This window comes from Magnolia sinica, chromosome 13 (genome assembly GCF_029962835.1).
Source record: "Magnolia sinica isolate HGM2019 chromosome 13, MsV1, whole genome shotgun sequence".
Classification (NCBI taxonomy): domain Eukaryota; kingdom Viridiplantae; phylum Streptophyta; class Magnoliopsida; order Magnoliales; family Magnoliaceae; genus Magnolia; species Magnolia sinica.
This window is the reverse complement of record NC_080585.1, coordinates 32,567,190-32,581,556: the sequence shown is the minus strand read 5'-3', so window position 1 is coordinate 32,581,556 and position 14,367 is coordinate 32,567,190. Positions and strand designations below refer to the sequence as shown.

General features: G+C 36.7%; 1 protein-coding gene across 1 annotated transcript in view; it reads right to left on the bottom strand.

Annotated features, from left to right (window-relative positions):
• LOC131223481 (disease resistance protein At4g27190-like) overlaps window positions 1–14,148 on the bottom strand; it is a 51,521-nt gene extending 37,373 nt beyond the window's left edge. Inside the window, exons 1-4 of the mRNA XM_058218917.1 lie at window positions 13,923–14,148; window positions 10,099–10,126; window positions 9,904–9,969; window positions 9,766–9,793 (exon numbers count right to left, since the gene is read on the bottom strand). The gene's annotated coding sequence lies outside the window, so the exon portion shown is untranslated. The remainder of the gene's footprint in view (window positions 1–9,765; window positions 9,794–9,903; window positions 9,970–10,098; window positions 10,127–13,922) is intronic.
• Between the last annotated feature and the right edge of the window lie 219 nt (window positions 14,149–14,367).

Genomic DNA, 14,367 nt, shown 5'->3' with positions numbered 1-14,367 from the left:
AGAATGATGGTGCTGGCCTTGATGGCCCGACCGTGGAGTCCGAGGAAGATTACCATGATGACGAGCCGCAACAAGAAGCAGCGGCGTATTTCGGGCTTAATCAGCAGTTCAATATTTTAATTTCAGTAGTTTAGTATTTTAGAACTTATGGAATTTTGTAACCAAGACCCCATTTGGGTGGGCCAAATATTTGGGCTCACATGATTATCAATGCTTCATTTTGCTATCGCACTCTGAGTTGTACTTCCGCTGGTTCTCTGACTTATAAACTCCTGAATTTCTGAAGCGAGTCTCGTACTCGGGTTTTAGAAATCAGGGCGTTACATTAACACCAATAAATTAACCCGGGTTAAGCCACTAATGTGATTGAGTCTGATTATGTTCGGGCCGAACGCGGGCTGTAGAGCCGATCTGCCCATTTGTACTTGGCGACTGTCTATACGGGTCGCCCAAGGAGGGGCAGAAATTTCCTAAACTTTGGGAGGCCATGGGCCTCATTGGGCTTGTGGCCCATCGCAAGGAATAGACTCGGATGACACCTGGAAATAGATGATTCACGTCGTCCAGTCAGCACTTGTAAAGTGCAACTCGCCCTAGCTTTGGCCTAAAATATGAAATTTTAAAACAAATGGCCTCGCCACTTAGGACAGTGAATTGGGGCATTTTAGTCGTCGGATTTCATCCATATTTGCACCAAAGGTTAAAGATATTTCCCTACACTTGTCCACCAAATTTGACCCTTGATCGAGCAACGGTAACTGTTGATCGCAAATCGAACCTTTGCGCTAAATCCCCGTATCCGTTTGCCGTTAAACCTTAGACAGCCCCTTATCAGACCATGAGGCACCAATTTCATAATTCAGATGAACCAGGGGGCCATCAGGGCAGCCCTAAAAGTCATAAGTGGGCCCCGATTGGCCATTTGAGGAAATAAGTAACACCTAGGGCCAACAGAAGTAAAATGAAGGGTATAAAACCCTGTAAACCCTCTCTCCCTCTCTCCCACAACAAAAATTCTAGCAACTGAGAGAGAGAAAGAGAGAGAAAGAGAGAGAGGGAGGGTGTGAGAGCTTGGGGAACTAGGAAATTGGAATTCTCGCACTCCTACCTCCGCATTTGTCGAAAATCTCGGCCCTACCGCCGTAGAGAAAAGGTATGGCTGATCTAAGGTAATAATTTGAGCTCTCCTCCATTTTTCTTGGTTAGGCTCGCATGCATGCATCCTGACATGCAATTCACGTGGCACAGGGCCCCGACACGTCAAACTTGCAGATTCGGTGCCGCTAGAACGATCGCAAGAACTTTCGGTTGACGATAAGTGTGGACCATTACCTCCAGGTGGCCTGTTATCATGCCTAGAGTCAGTTTAGTGATTTTGTGTGGAAATTTACTTGCATGTTGTTGTTTTAGTATGAATTTTCTGATTTAGAACTTATGCCTAGAAATTTTCTAAATTAGGAAAGGAATTTCAATTCTAAGTTCCCTGATGTATGCATTGTTGAATTGTCTGTCAAATTATGAAGTTGCATGTGCATTATCCCCAATCTTATTGATTTCATAAGTTAGATCATGTTGCATGCAACTTATATGTGTAGATTGGTGTATTGCTGTTTGTACTATTGAATTGTCGAAATTGTGGAACTCCTAGCTAGGAATGTCCCTGAATTTGCTGAATGTACACTATGTACTGGTACACATGCCTCCCGTAGATTTGAAATGAGGGAATTCATTACCCACAGCACACCACGTAGGATGAAATTCTCCCTACAGCTAACTGTGGTGTTCATTCCCACACCGCAATCCTTTGAAACTTAGACCCACATATGTGTATAACTAGGAGTTATGCACAGCAATGTTTTGTACCCTGATTTCAGATGTGGACTATAATTACACTCGCTTGATTCCCTCACAACTACAGGTAGATCAGCTTCTACTTATTGGCCTTGTATTTACACATTACGTTCCTTTCGGATCGGCCAGCCAACCAGGATTTTCTTGGACAACCCTTTTGTTGGGTCAGCTCACGGGTAAGTTTGGCCCGAGTAGCCAAACTGTGAGTTGTCGGCTGTAGTTAGACTACGCGAGACGTTGCTCTCAGGCTGTACAGTCGTGGTTTGTCTCATAGGGACGAATTGGCCCACTGGTTGGTCATCCTTGTACATTAACCATGTTTGTACACGCCTGCTGAAACCTAAGGCACCATGTACCCATTTGCGCCCACTGGCAACCCTTAATTACGACCCACAAGACTCATGAGCCGAAAATGGTGGTATGAGACACTATACCGGAGCTGTCGGCATACGCTGGGATGACGAGCCTCCCCGTAGTGACCAGTGAGCAACTAAACTCATGAGCCGGGGATGGTGGTATGGGACACTATGCCCGAGCTGTCGGCCTACGTCGGGGTGACAAGCCTCCCCGTAGTGACCGTGAGCAAGACTTTAATTGTCTTAGACGCCTTCGTATGATTCTAATTATGATAATGATGAACCCAAATAGGCCAAGGATCGTAAAAGACATATGGCCACGACTGACAGAGCCTCGCGATATGATTAGGGTATTGATCTGTCAGGGTATCTCAGTTTTCCCAAACTGCTAAATGAATGGACATAATTAATTAGCTTGGCTAACATTCACGTTACATTACATTGGTTACTTTGGCGATTTGACAGTCGTGGTCGCACTGAGGGAGTGTTGGTCATTCGTGATCGTTAGATGTTGTCGCTTGAGAGAGTGTTGTGGTGAAAGCATGCATTATATCATTGAATCATGCATTTGCATTAACCAGGGTATTTAGGATTTTATGAATGTATGCCTTTCACTAAATTTGTTATTGCATATGATAATCTATGTAACTTATTGTTAATGGTACCACTGAGTTGATCACTCACTCCCACTCTGGGACGGTATTTCAAAACACCAACCAGAACCTGTCATAGATGCAGGGACAACAGAACTGGATGCGCTGAAGGATGCTAGCACGGATGATGAAGAGGAGTGGGTGCATTACCAGACCTTCAGTGGCTCCTTCTATCTTATGTATGGACGATCACAGGGTATGAGCCAGGGCTCTTGTCATTTTGGGACACTTGTATGGGCGGGACTAGTTCCCTATCCTGGATTTTCTTGGGATTGCATTTTGGATATTTTACATATTTAACTGCACTTGTTATTGTTTTATGACTTACTTATGCTTCATGGTTCGCTAAACACCCCATGACTTATAAGATAATCCAAATGTAATTGAAATCTAAAGCCCATTAGGGTACACATGGCACTCGGAAATTCGGGAGTCGAGTTCCTACTCAGCCCTTGAAATTTGGGGCGTTATACGCGATCCCAGAAACATGAGAAGGGGCTAGCCTTGCCGATCCGAGCTGTCGGCTTCTTTGAGAAGCAACTAGCGGGTTGGAGGGCTGAGGAGGATCGTGGACCAATTACTCAACTTCCTGGGCAGTCTTCTGTACTTGTTGGGGTTGTAGCTGTTTTAGAACTGCCTCATAGAATTCATTTTATTATTTAGCATTTCAAATATGGTTCGAGTCTTTGTACATCGAGTGTGTTGGTGTGATGAGACAACATTCAAGAGTATCTTAAAGGCTGATTGTTCAGTATTCCTGTTGCACTACAGATATCGTCTAAAGGAGGGCAAATCAATTTTAAGCGGAATGATTTTCGTTGTAACTTGAATAAAATAAGTTTTGTAAATTCTCCTTTATTCAAATTTCTAAATTTATTTTAATTTCTTTATACAATTATTTTTAAATTTCAAATTTCTATAATTACGGATTTACATATCCAAAATTCTTACAATCTTGAAATTGATCTACTAATCTGTAATATGTAATAGTGGCAAATATAATAGTAAACCCGACCACCGAATAATCTAAAATCAAAACATTTTCTAGGAATGATTTTAAAAGGTAGAAACAGAAACTCACATTTGCTTTAGATACATTGAAAATATCTGATGTGTTATTTGATACTTTCCAATATTAAGCCGATAAAGAAACTTTTGTAAGGGATGACCACAACTATCAAAAATTATATTGTTAATTCCCTTTTTGATGAATTGTACGATGTGTATGCTCCATATGAAAGAGTCAATGATATCTAGTCAGCATTAGTTAAGAAATATGTGTTAGAAGTAATTGGTGCTAAAAAACATATTATTTCCTCCTTTCTGAACTTTTCTATATTAGATAATAAACTCGTATCTAATCAGATACTTGAGTATCAAAGTTTTAGTGCACATGTTTACATCTGAATGATTAAAAATAGATGGTGTTTTCCTTAGAGGTGATTTAATTGAAAAACTTCATTCCTTTTGAAAAGTATACAAAAATAAAGTGAAACACAAGAAAATTGGGATGTCCATGAAAAACATTATCGTACATTTCTGAATAGAGGAAGTCAATCGTGTAAGACATCAAAGGAAAATGCTAATAGAACTGCTTCAAATGCCAACCTAGTTGGAAAAAATTAGGAGAATAAAATGATCAAATTGGATCATGTAAGCACTTTGGAAAGACAAGACATTTTATTGATCAACACCGATACTTAAAAGGTACATATTTCCACTATGAAAAACCAGGCCATTTTGTTGGACAATATAAACTCAAAAATAAGAAAAGGAAACTGGTAAAAAAAAAAAAGGAAAATGTTTTCATTGTGACAAACTCATGTATCATATTGGAGAGTGTAGGCACAAGAAGAAGGCTTCTTAAGCTTAGGCAAATGTAACTGAACAAGATGGACAAGATGAAATAGTTGTGGTGGTATCTGAAGTAAACCTTCTCAACACAATACATTGGGTACTAGACATTGGGGTTACATTTCGTATCCGTAAGGATCAAAGTATGTTTGCCTCCTACCAAACTATAAGGGATGAGCAAGTGTTTATGAAAAATGCTCAAACCTGCTCAGTAGTCAAAAAAGGAAAAGTAACCTTAAGGCTCACTTCTGTAAAGACCCTTGAACTAAATAATATTCTACATGTACATGACATAAAAAAAAAGTTTCTGGATACCTCCTAAAAAAAGTTGGTGTCAAATTAGTTTTCGATTCAAAGAAGGTTATACTTTCCAAGAATGGACATTTGTTGAGAAGGGCTACCGTTGTGATGGACTGTTTGTACTGAATGTACCATCTATTGATATTAATAAGATGAATTTCAATTTTTCTTACTTCATTGAGTTACTTGATTTATGATATAATAAATTAGGACATGTAAAATATTCTGCAAAGAATGAAGAAACAAGGTCTTATACCTAGTTTTTCACATCAAGAACCAAATAAATGTGAAGTGTGTATAGAGTCTAAGTTCCATAAAAAACCATTCAAATTAGTTTTTAGAAAACCTGTTATTCTAGAACTGATTCATAGTGAGTTGGATGATTTTAAGAATCACATGTTTAGAAATAAATAAATAAAAAGATACTATATAACCTTCATAAATGACTTCTCGAAGTATACTAAGGTATACTTATTAAAAAGTAAAGATAAAGCCTTGGAGTTCTTTATCAAACATGAGACAGAAGTTGAAAACTAGTTAAATAAAAAAAATCAAGAGAATTATAACAAATATGGGGATGAATATAAATCCCTGCAATTTAAAGAATTCTATAAAAAGAATACCATTATACATAAAATCACTACCCCTTATACACCTAAACAAAATAGTATAGTAGAACAAAAAAATAAAACTTTGAAAGAAAAGATAAAAGCAATGTTGAACAGCTTTAGCTTACCCCCAAACATGTAGGGAGAAGCCATTTTTTCTTTTTATCATATCCTTAATTAAATACCTTATAAAGTTACAAGTTAGATACTATATGAACTATGAAAAAAAAAACATCTTACTAGTTATAAATATTTTAAAGTGTAGGAGTGCTTAGTAATAGTAAGATTAATGAAAACTAAGAAAATAAAATTAGGTTTGAAAGCAATATACTGAGTGTTTATAAGATACGCAGAAAATGGTGCAGCTTTAGATTCTTAGTTTTAAGATATAAAGATAACATTCTATACCCTAACACTATCATCGAGATAAGAGATGCAAATTCTTTGAGATTGTTTTTTCAATAAAGTTGAATCTAAATAAATTAAAAATAATGATGCTTCAAGTATTGCCTCAAGTAATAAGAAATTAGAAAGAGAAAACATATAAATAAAACCAAAGAGAAGCATAAGAGTTGAAAAAAGAAACTAACCTAGAAGATGAATTTTATACTTTTCTCCTTAAGGTGATCCTTTAACTTATATAGAAGCTATCAATTCACCCGATGAATCGAAAGAAGCTATAAATGATAATTAGAATTTATTCTGTGTCATAAGATTTGATAAATGATAGACATGCCACCTGTGAATAAGACAAAAAGATGTAAATAAGTTTTTAAGAAAAAGTTAAAACCTGATGGTATCATTGATAAGTTTAAAGCTAGATTAGTGGTTAAGGATTTCAGATAGAAGAAATGGATAGACTACTTTGATACATATTCTCTTATAGCTAGGATCTCTTCTATTAAAGTCCTTATATATATACAAACTTCTTGTACATTAAATATATGTGAAGACAACTTTTTTTTTGAATAGGGATTTATAAGAAGAAATATGCATGGATCAATATAAGGGTTACCAAATTGAACGTCAAGAAAACAAAGTATGTAATTAATCAAATTCCTATATGGTTTGACAAGCTCCTAAATAATGGCATGAGAAAGTTGATTATGCTTTGAAATCTAATGGATATAGAATAAATGACATATACAGATGCGTATATAATAAATTATAGGTAATGAAGGAATTATTATTTATTTGTATGTAGATGACATGCTCATTTTTGGAAATAGTCTTAAGTTGATTAACTCTATTAAGAAATTCTTGTTATTATATTTTGATATGAAATATCTAGACATGATCAATGTAATTCTTGGAATAAAAGTAATTAGAAAATATGATAATTTTATTCTATTTCAATCTCATTACATTGAGAAAGTGTTAAAAAACTTTTAATTACTTTGATAGCATTCATGTTAGCACTCCTTATGACTATTTCATATATCTAAAGAAAAACACAGGTGGAAGTGTATCACAGCTTGAATATTCCAGAACCATTAGTAGCTTAATGTACTTAATGAATTGCACAAGGTTTGATATAGGTTATGTAGTAAATAAATTGAGAACATATTCTTATAACCCTAATCATGATCAATTGAATGCTTTATCTAGAATACTAAAATATGTAAAAGGTATAATAATATATGCTATACATTACATTGGTTTATCTACTATATTGGAAAGATATAGCGATGTTAATTAGATTATAGATTCAAATGAAGGAAACTCCACAACTGTATATATTTTCGTTTTGAATGGAGCTGTCTCTTGGAAATCCACTTAATAGATTTTTATTGCTCGATTCACTATGGAATTCGAGTTCATTGTTTTGAAAAAAAAAAAAAACTTGAATAGAAGGATAATTGATTAAAAATCTATTGATTGATATACATTTATGGCCAAAACCTGTTTTAGCATTACGATTATTAAGATGCTATAATAATAGTCAATAATAAAATATACAATGAAAAATGTAGACATATTTGACTCTAGCATAACATAGTAAGACATTTACTACATGATGAAGTAATAGTCATTGATTTTATGAGATCAGAAAAGAATTTGGTAGATCCTCTAATTAAAGGACTTAGTAAACAATTGTCGTAAATATGTCGAAGGGAAAAACCCAACCTATACAAATAGAGATCCCATGTAATAGGTTTCAAATGGATAAACAACAAAACACTAGGAGTCGTTTAACACTGTGATAAGGAATCCCCTTCTATGGTGTAGGCAGTACAAGCAACAATTAGTAAAGTTGAATTTCAAACTCTTAATAAATCCATATGTTATATACTTGTTGGTGGTGTATTCGGTTATTGCATATACTTGATGGAATTCACGTATATTAGTGTGGAGGTGAGGCCACTTTCTATGAAAACGTGGATGAATTCTCTAAGGGGGTGTTTGGACGAGCGGATTGGAAGGAATTGGAAGGGATGTGATGGTAAAATCCCAGGATATGCCAAACGTGCCAAATAGACTCGGTGAACTTGTCCTGGGATATAGCAAACCCATGGATCTTAAACCAATCCACTGACATCACCATCATTACCTTAAAATTGATCCCATCCCTCCTATTCCCATTCAATCGTGCTTGGGGCGTGCTTGGTTGGACGGATTGGAAGGGATTAGAAGGTAAAATCCCGGAATATGCTGGGCGTGCTAAACAGACTCAGTAAACTTATCTCAGGATATAGCAATCCCATAGATCTTAAACCAATCCATTGACACCACCATCATTACCTTAAAATCCATCCCATCCCTCCTAATCCTAAGGGATCCGTAAGACCAAACAGGCCCTAAAGTACTAGTGAAATCCACGTAAATGTGTATAGCCAAAAAGTATCAAACCATGAAACCTTCTTTATCAGAACAATTGTGTGAGTAACATATGTAGTTGTTTTGCATTAATAGAAATCTTGTTCGAGATTATTTCTCACCGGACTCCTATGAATCTACCTTATCTAGTATAAGTATCGATGCCAGTCTATTAAACATCTATATAATGCACAATTATTCATGTCTAACTCGAAGATCATTATTTTGAAACATGCAGGGGATTGTTAATTTTGGTGTTTCAAAATTAAAGAAAAAATCCATCCAAATTTTTTAAAAAGAAACAAATGCATTTTTTGTTATAATGGTGTGGGTTTAGTCCTACATTGGATAGGCAGGTAGAAAAACTTGAGTTTATAAGAAGCGGATTTTGTATAAAGCTTTGGCCTCTTTCAAGGAACATGTGAATTAGGTTGCTTCGAGGGTTATGCTAAAGCTCCGATTTATGCCATAAACCATAAGCACGTTGGACAGGACCATGGCTGTGGACGTGACGTGGTGCAGCGTGGTGTTGTGTGTTGTAGTGTGGTGCGCTGAAGTGTGAGCATGTGAGCACGAATATACTTGTGAGCCTAAAAGTTTTTTGTTACCTTTTAAAGTTTTATTTTACAACAGTTGACCTGAATGGCCATTTATTTTAAACTTTCGAATAGAGCTCGAAAACGAAAAAAAAAAAAAAAAACCAACAGCCATGACTATTAGCGGAGTGCATACACATCCATTTGAGGTAACCTTTGAAGTCTATATAAGAGACTTCTCTGGTTTCGAGTTAAAAATAAAATAAAAATCTAATCAATCTTATAGCTCTAATTCTTAATTCAAATCTTTGCAATGGTTTCTTATGGTTCATTTGGTTCAGCCTTTGAGTTAGACATACAAATATTGTTTAAGTCTTCATATATCAAGTACGTCGGTATGATGGACAATATTCGAGAGTATTCTAGAGGTTGATTGTCCAATATTTCTTTTGCACTATAGACATTGTCTAAATGAGAGCAAATCAATTTCAAGACGAGTGACTTTCTTCTCACCTCGAATCAAATAAGTTTTCTAAATTTCTCTTTATTCAAATTTATAAATTTAGTTTAATTTTTTTTAATTATTTTAAAATTCTGAACTTTCATAATTACGGATTTTCATATCCAAAATTCTTAAGTATTATATCTAATATCATTTTAAACAACCAATTATTCTAAAAGCTTGAGCGGGATGATGTATCAATGTATATCGAGGGACTTTAACACAAGAAGAAGATAAGAAGAAGAGAAAATGGGAGCAAAAGAGAAGAGGGTTGAGAAAAGGGCATACCTAAGTTTTCAAGAAACGTGATTTTACTCTGCAAAGAAGCCAGGTGGACAAGTGTTAGTATGGCATATGAAAAATCTTAGACAGAGAGAGAGAGCTATGCGTGAGCTTTTTAATTGAGTGTAGAATGGTAGAGCTTACTTATTCCTTCGGTTGAGGCCCCGCCCAAAATATCACCCACTTTAGGAGAAGACTCGCATATACCTCCTATTTTAAGCTTGAAAGAAAAGTCGAAAGTGGTTGTTAACAAATCAATCACTCGGCTTTGCATGAAAAGAAAAACCAAAAAGAAGAGATAGAAACGCAAAAAAGAGAAGGGTGGAGAAAGGAGCCTACTTTGGTTTTCAAGAAACGTGAATTCACTCTGCACAGAAGAGACATGGACAAGTGTTAGGTATAGCCTGTGAAAAGTTCTACAGCGAGTGCTATGCATGAGCTTTCTATTTGAGATTTTTAGCGTCATAGAGCTTCTCCCTTTCTTCAGCTCAGGCCTTAGCAGGTGTAGTGTTGCAGCAGTACAGTGATGCCGCGGCTTCCGTGGATCCCTAACTATCCACGGTAATTTATGTGCCTTATATCCACACTGTCCATTAGTTTTGGCAACTCATTTAGGTTATGGAAAAAAAATAAATGAAGCAGATCCAAATCTCAGGTGGGCCACACCATATGAAACATGTGATCAACTATCGACCATTCAAAAATTGTTGGGGCCACCAGAATGTTTATTTGTCGTCTAACCTGTTAATAAGGTCACAAATATCTGGATTAAGGGACCATGCAACTATCAGCTTCGTCCAAAACTTTTGTAGCCTAAAAGAATTTTAGTAGTCAATTACCATTATTTCCTTAGTACACATGATTTGGATCTATTTTATTTTTGAGTAATGCACATACATCAAGGTGGGCCCCACAGTCACGGAAACACCCACCATGAATCCCCGCTGCACCACTAATTTCAGTCATTTGTGTGGGAAAGACTATTCCTACGTGTACAGGTGTTCGAAGGAGCGGATTGGATACTGAACGCTTCAGTGGCCAAAATGCTACTGAAGTGATGTGGCAAAATGCCACTGGTGGATGCCAGCTGCTGTTTCCTTTCAATAAATACTCTTCCAACCGAGATCCGTTAGCGGATGTTTGAGATGTTTTCCGTTTAGGCCGTGGATGCACTCGGCCACGTGCAAGTAATTGTTTATCTTAAGAAAAAACCGGACGTGGATTTTCTGCCCAAAGACATTCCAGGAAGTTCCTGCGCTGTGAATCAGGTGGGGCTCATTGTGATGTTTGTGAGAAATCCTACCTGTTCATCTGTTTTTTGAGTTCAATTCAGATTTGGAACCAAAAATGAACCGTTTCTAGAGCTCAAGTGGGCCAAAAATGTGATAATTGAACGTCCACAGTAGAAATATTCGTGGGCCACAGAAGTTTTGAGTCATGTTAATATTTTTTTATTTCAGTTCATCCTAGTAGGAATGAAGTTATTAACGGTATGGATGGCTTGTAAACATCACTGTCGAACCCAGATAGATTTTAACAGTAGGAATTTCTCTAACCACATTTTCCTTTAGTACGGTCCACTTGAGCTTTGGATACGGTTTATTTTTGGCATCGTCTGAAATGAACTCAAAAAATAGAGGGAAGGGGAGGGTTTCTCACAAACATCACAGTGTGCCTGAGTTCCCAACGGTACGTGGCCAAGGGAAGCGGATTGCGTAAGTAAACTCCGTCGAGTTCACCATGATTTATATATTTTATCCTGTCTGTCCATCCATTTTATAAGATAATTTTATGGCCTTAGCTCAAAACCTAAGCATATAAATAGCTAAAATCAACCACACCAAAGGAAACAGTGTGAGTTGAATTTATACCGTTGAAAAATTCTTGGGGCTCATAGAAGTTTTGGATCAAGATTATATTTGTTTTTTACCTTCATTTATGTTTTTTGATCCTTTGAACAGTTTGGATGAAAAATAAACATCACTGTAGGCCTGGAAAGGTTTCAACGGTGGAAATCATTATTTTCACTGTTTCCTGTGGTATTATTTTCACTGTTTCCTGTGGTACGGTTCACTTGAGATTTTTATAAGCTTCAATTTTGAGCTCAACGCCTAAAATTAGATGGAAAAACAGATGGAAGGTGTGGATAAATCACATAAATTCATAGTGGGCCTAACTGAATTTTCTCGGTATAACAATCCGATTTCATGGCCGAGTGGTGCACGGCGTAAAGGCAGAAAGATCCGTTAACTGATCTAACGGAGTAGCATTTATACCAAGGGAACACGCTCTTGTTAACTAACCAATGGCGTTTTGCCACATCACTTCAGTAGCGTTTTGGCTACTGAAGCGTTCAGTATCCAATCCGCTCCCGGTGTTCGACATTAAATACAGCTAAGGCCATTTACGAACCAGTGCATTGCAACCACGCGTATGGTAGTGGATTAGGTGCACCCCGGCAGCACCGAAGAGAGTGCCCCCCTTACCGTGGGGCCACCTTGTATTCTATGAATATGTTTTTCAGATCATTTTAGTTCTTGGTGCCAAAAATAAAGCAAATCCAATTGTCAGTGGATAAACATAGGTGATTAAAGACCCTACCATTAAAAACTTCCTGGGCCCACCACAAGGTTTACTTAATGTTATTTGCCATCCAATTCATTGATAAGGTCACATAAACCTGGATTAAGGGATAAAAGAAATATTACCTTGATCCACAAATTTTATGGCTCATTAATGATCAATCACCATTGTTTCTTATGATATGGTCCACCTGAGAATACACACATCAAGGCAGGTCCATGGTGGGAGCCACACCATCTTGAGTGAGGCTGGGGCACACCTAATCTACTCGGCTTGTACAATTTGAGTATATGCCTATAAGTGGGCCTCATTGAGTAGATATTTTGGCCATGGTATCCGATAATATTGACATAAATGCTATAGCTGTTTTTTTAATACCTCAATTTAGGCCCAAAACTCAGGCTAAAACATTGGCAAGTGTGCACCACATCTGCCAGCAGGGCACCATCGGTCCAAAATCCAATCCATCCATTTTAACCTCTATGATAGACGGGAATGGACATAATCATTTTGGACCATGATCTAAAAATCATAGGTGACCGGTCCCAACCATTGTATCAGTGGATATCATCAATACTATCAATATTAGCCAGACGTCATGAATCTAACCAGCCCAGTCATGTATAAGAGATTCACGAATTCTCTCAACTCTCACGTATGTTTTAAAATTTTCATAAAACATATAATTTTCTTTATCTTTACCTAAAATATAATAAAGTTTTACCCTATTTTCATTTTATTTTTCATTTTTCTCTCATCAACGAAGTTTCCATTTTATGATCTGAGTGGATGTCACATGCATGTGTATACGCCACTTTATGAGAAAGATGTTAACATCAAACTGGTTGGACAACAACTGTCCACAGATCAGGACATCCACCCCCATTCACAATGTGGATCAAGTTGCGCAGAAAATCAGCTCCATACACTGATCAGATGGACCACAACATAGAAAATAATATAAATGTAGCCGGCAAAAATAACAAACTACAAGTGTGGTCCACCTATTTTTGCTTCAACTGATCCTTACAGTGGGTTGAAATTGTTGGACGGCTAGGATTCCACACAGAGCTACACGTTGCTCGGCTTCATACTATAAAAAAAAAAAAAAAACAAAACAAAACAAAACAAAACGTAGGACGTTCTGATCATTTCAACCTCCGAAATACACTTTTTAGGATTTTTAATTACTCAAGAAGGCATTGTTTGGTAAACTCATAATTCTTGACTAATATTTTGGTTAAATATCCCAAAAAGAAAAGAAAAAAAATAAAAATGTAACACATCTGAAAATAAATGTATATATATGAAACGAAAGTATGAGAAACTTATTAAGAAAGAAAGGAGAGAAAAATAATAATACACTTTGATCTGCGTACACCTACTATTTTAATTCTAGAGAGAGAGAGAGAGAGTTGATCTGCGTACACCTACCATTTTAATTCTAGAGAGAGAGAGAGAGAGGGGGAAGAAAAGAATAGAAAGCGGTTGTTAACAAATAAATCACTTGACTTTGATGAAAATAAATAAATTAGAAGAAGAAAAAGAAGGACAAAGAAGGGTGTAGAAAAAGAACATACCGAAACGTGATTTCAGTGTGCAGAGAAGAGAGATGGAGAAGCGTTAGATATGGGCGTGTGAAAATTATTTGCTCGATGTGTGTAGTGTTGAAGCAGAAGAGGGATGTTAATTTCACTAATCTGTCCGAGATGCTCTTCAATTCAGTCCTCAGTGCGTGCAATGTCGCAGCAAGAGGGAGGAATGCTAATTTCACTCATTTGTCTGAGATAGTCCAGTTGTACGTGTACAGCTTCGCACACGTGTTCAACATTAAATCCACCGAAGCCCATTCACAAGCCGCATTCGGATCAGATGGGCTTGACTGAATAGATATTTTGGCCAACGTAACCGCGGTCACCGGGAAGGCGCTATACGACCTACGGTTTTCTTTTATTATTAACGATTTTGTCATATGACCATTACTTTTTGGCTAGACACCGAAAACCTTGTGCTTTTAAAATATTT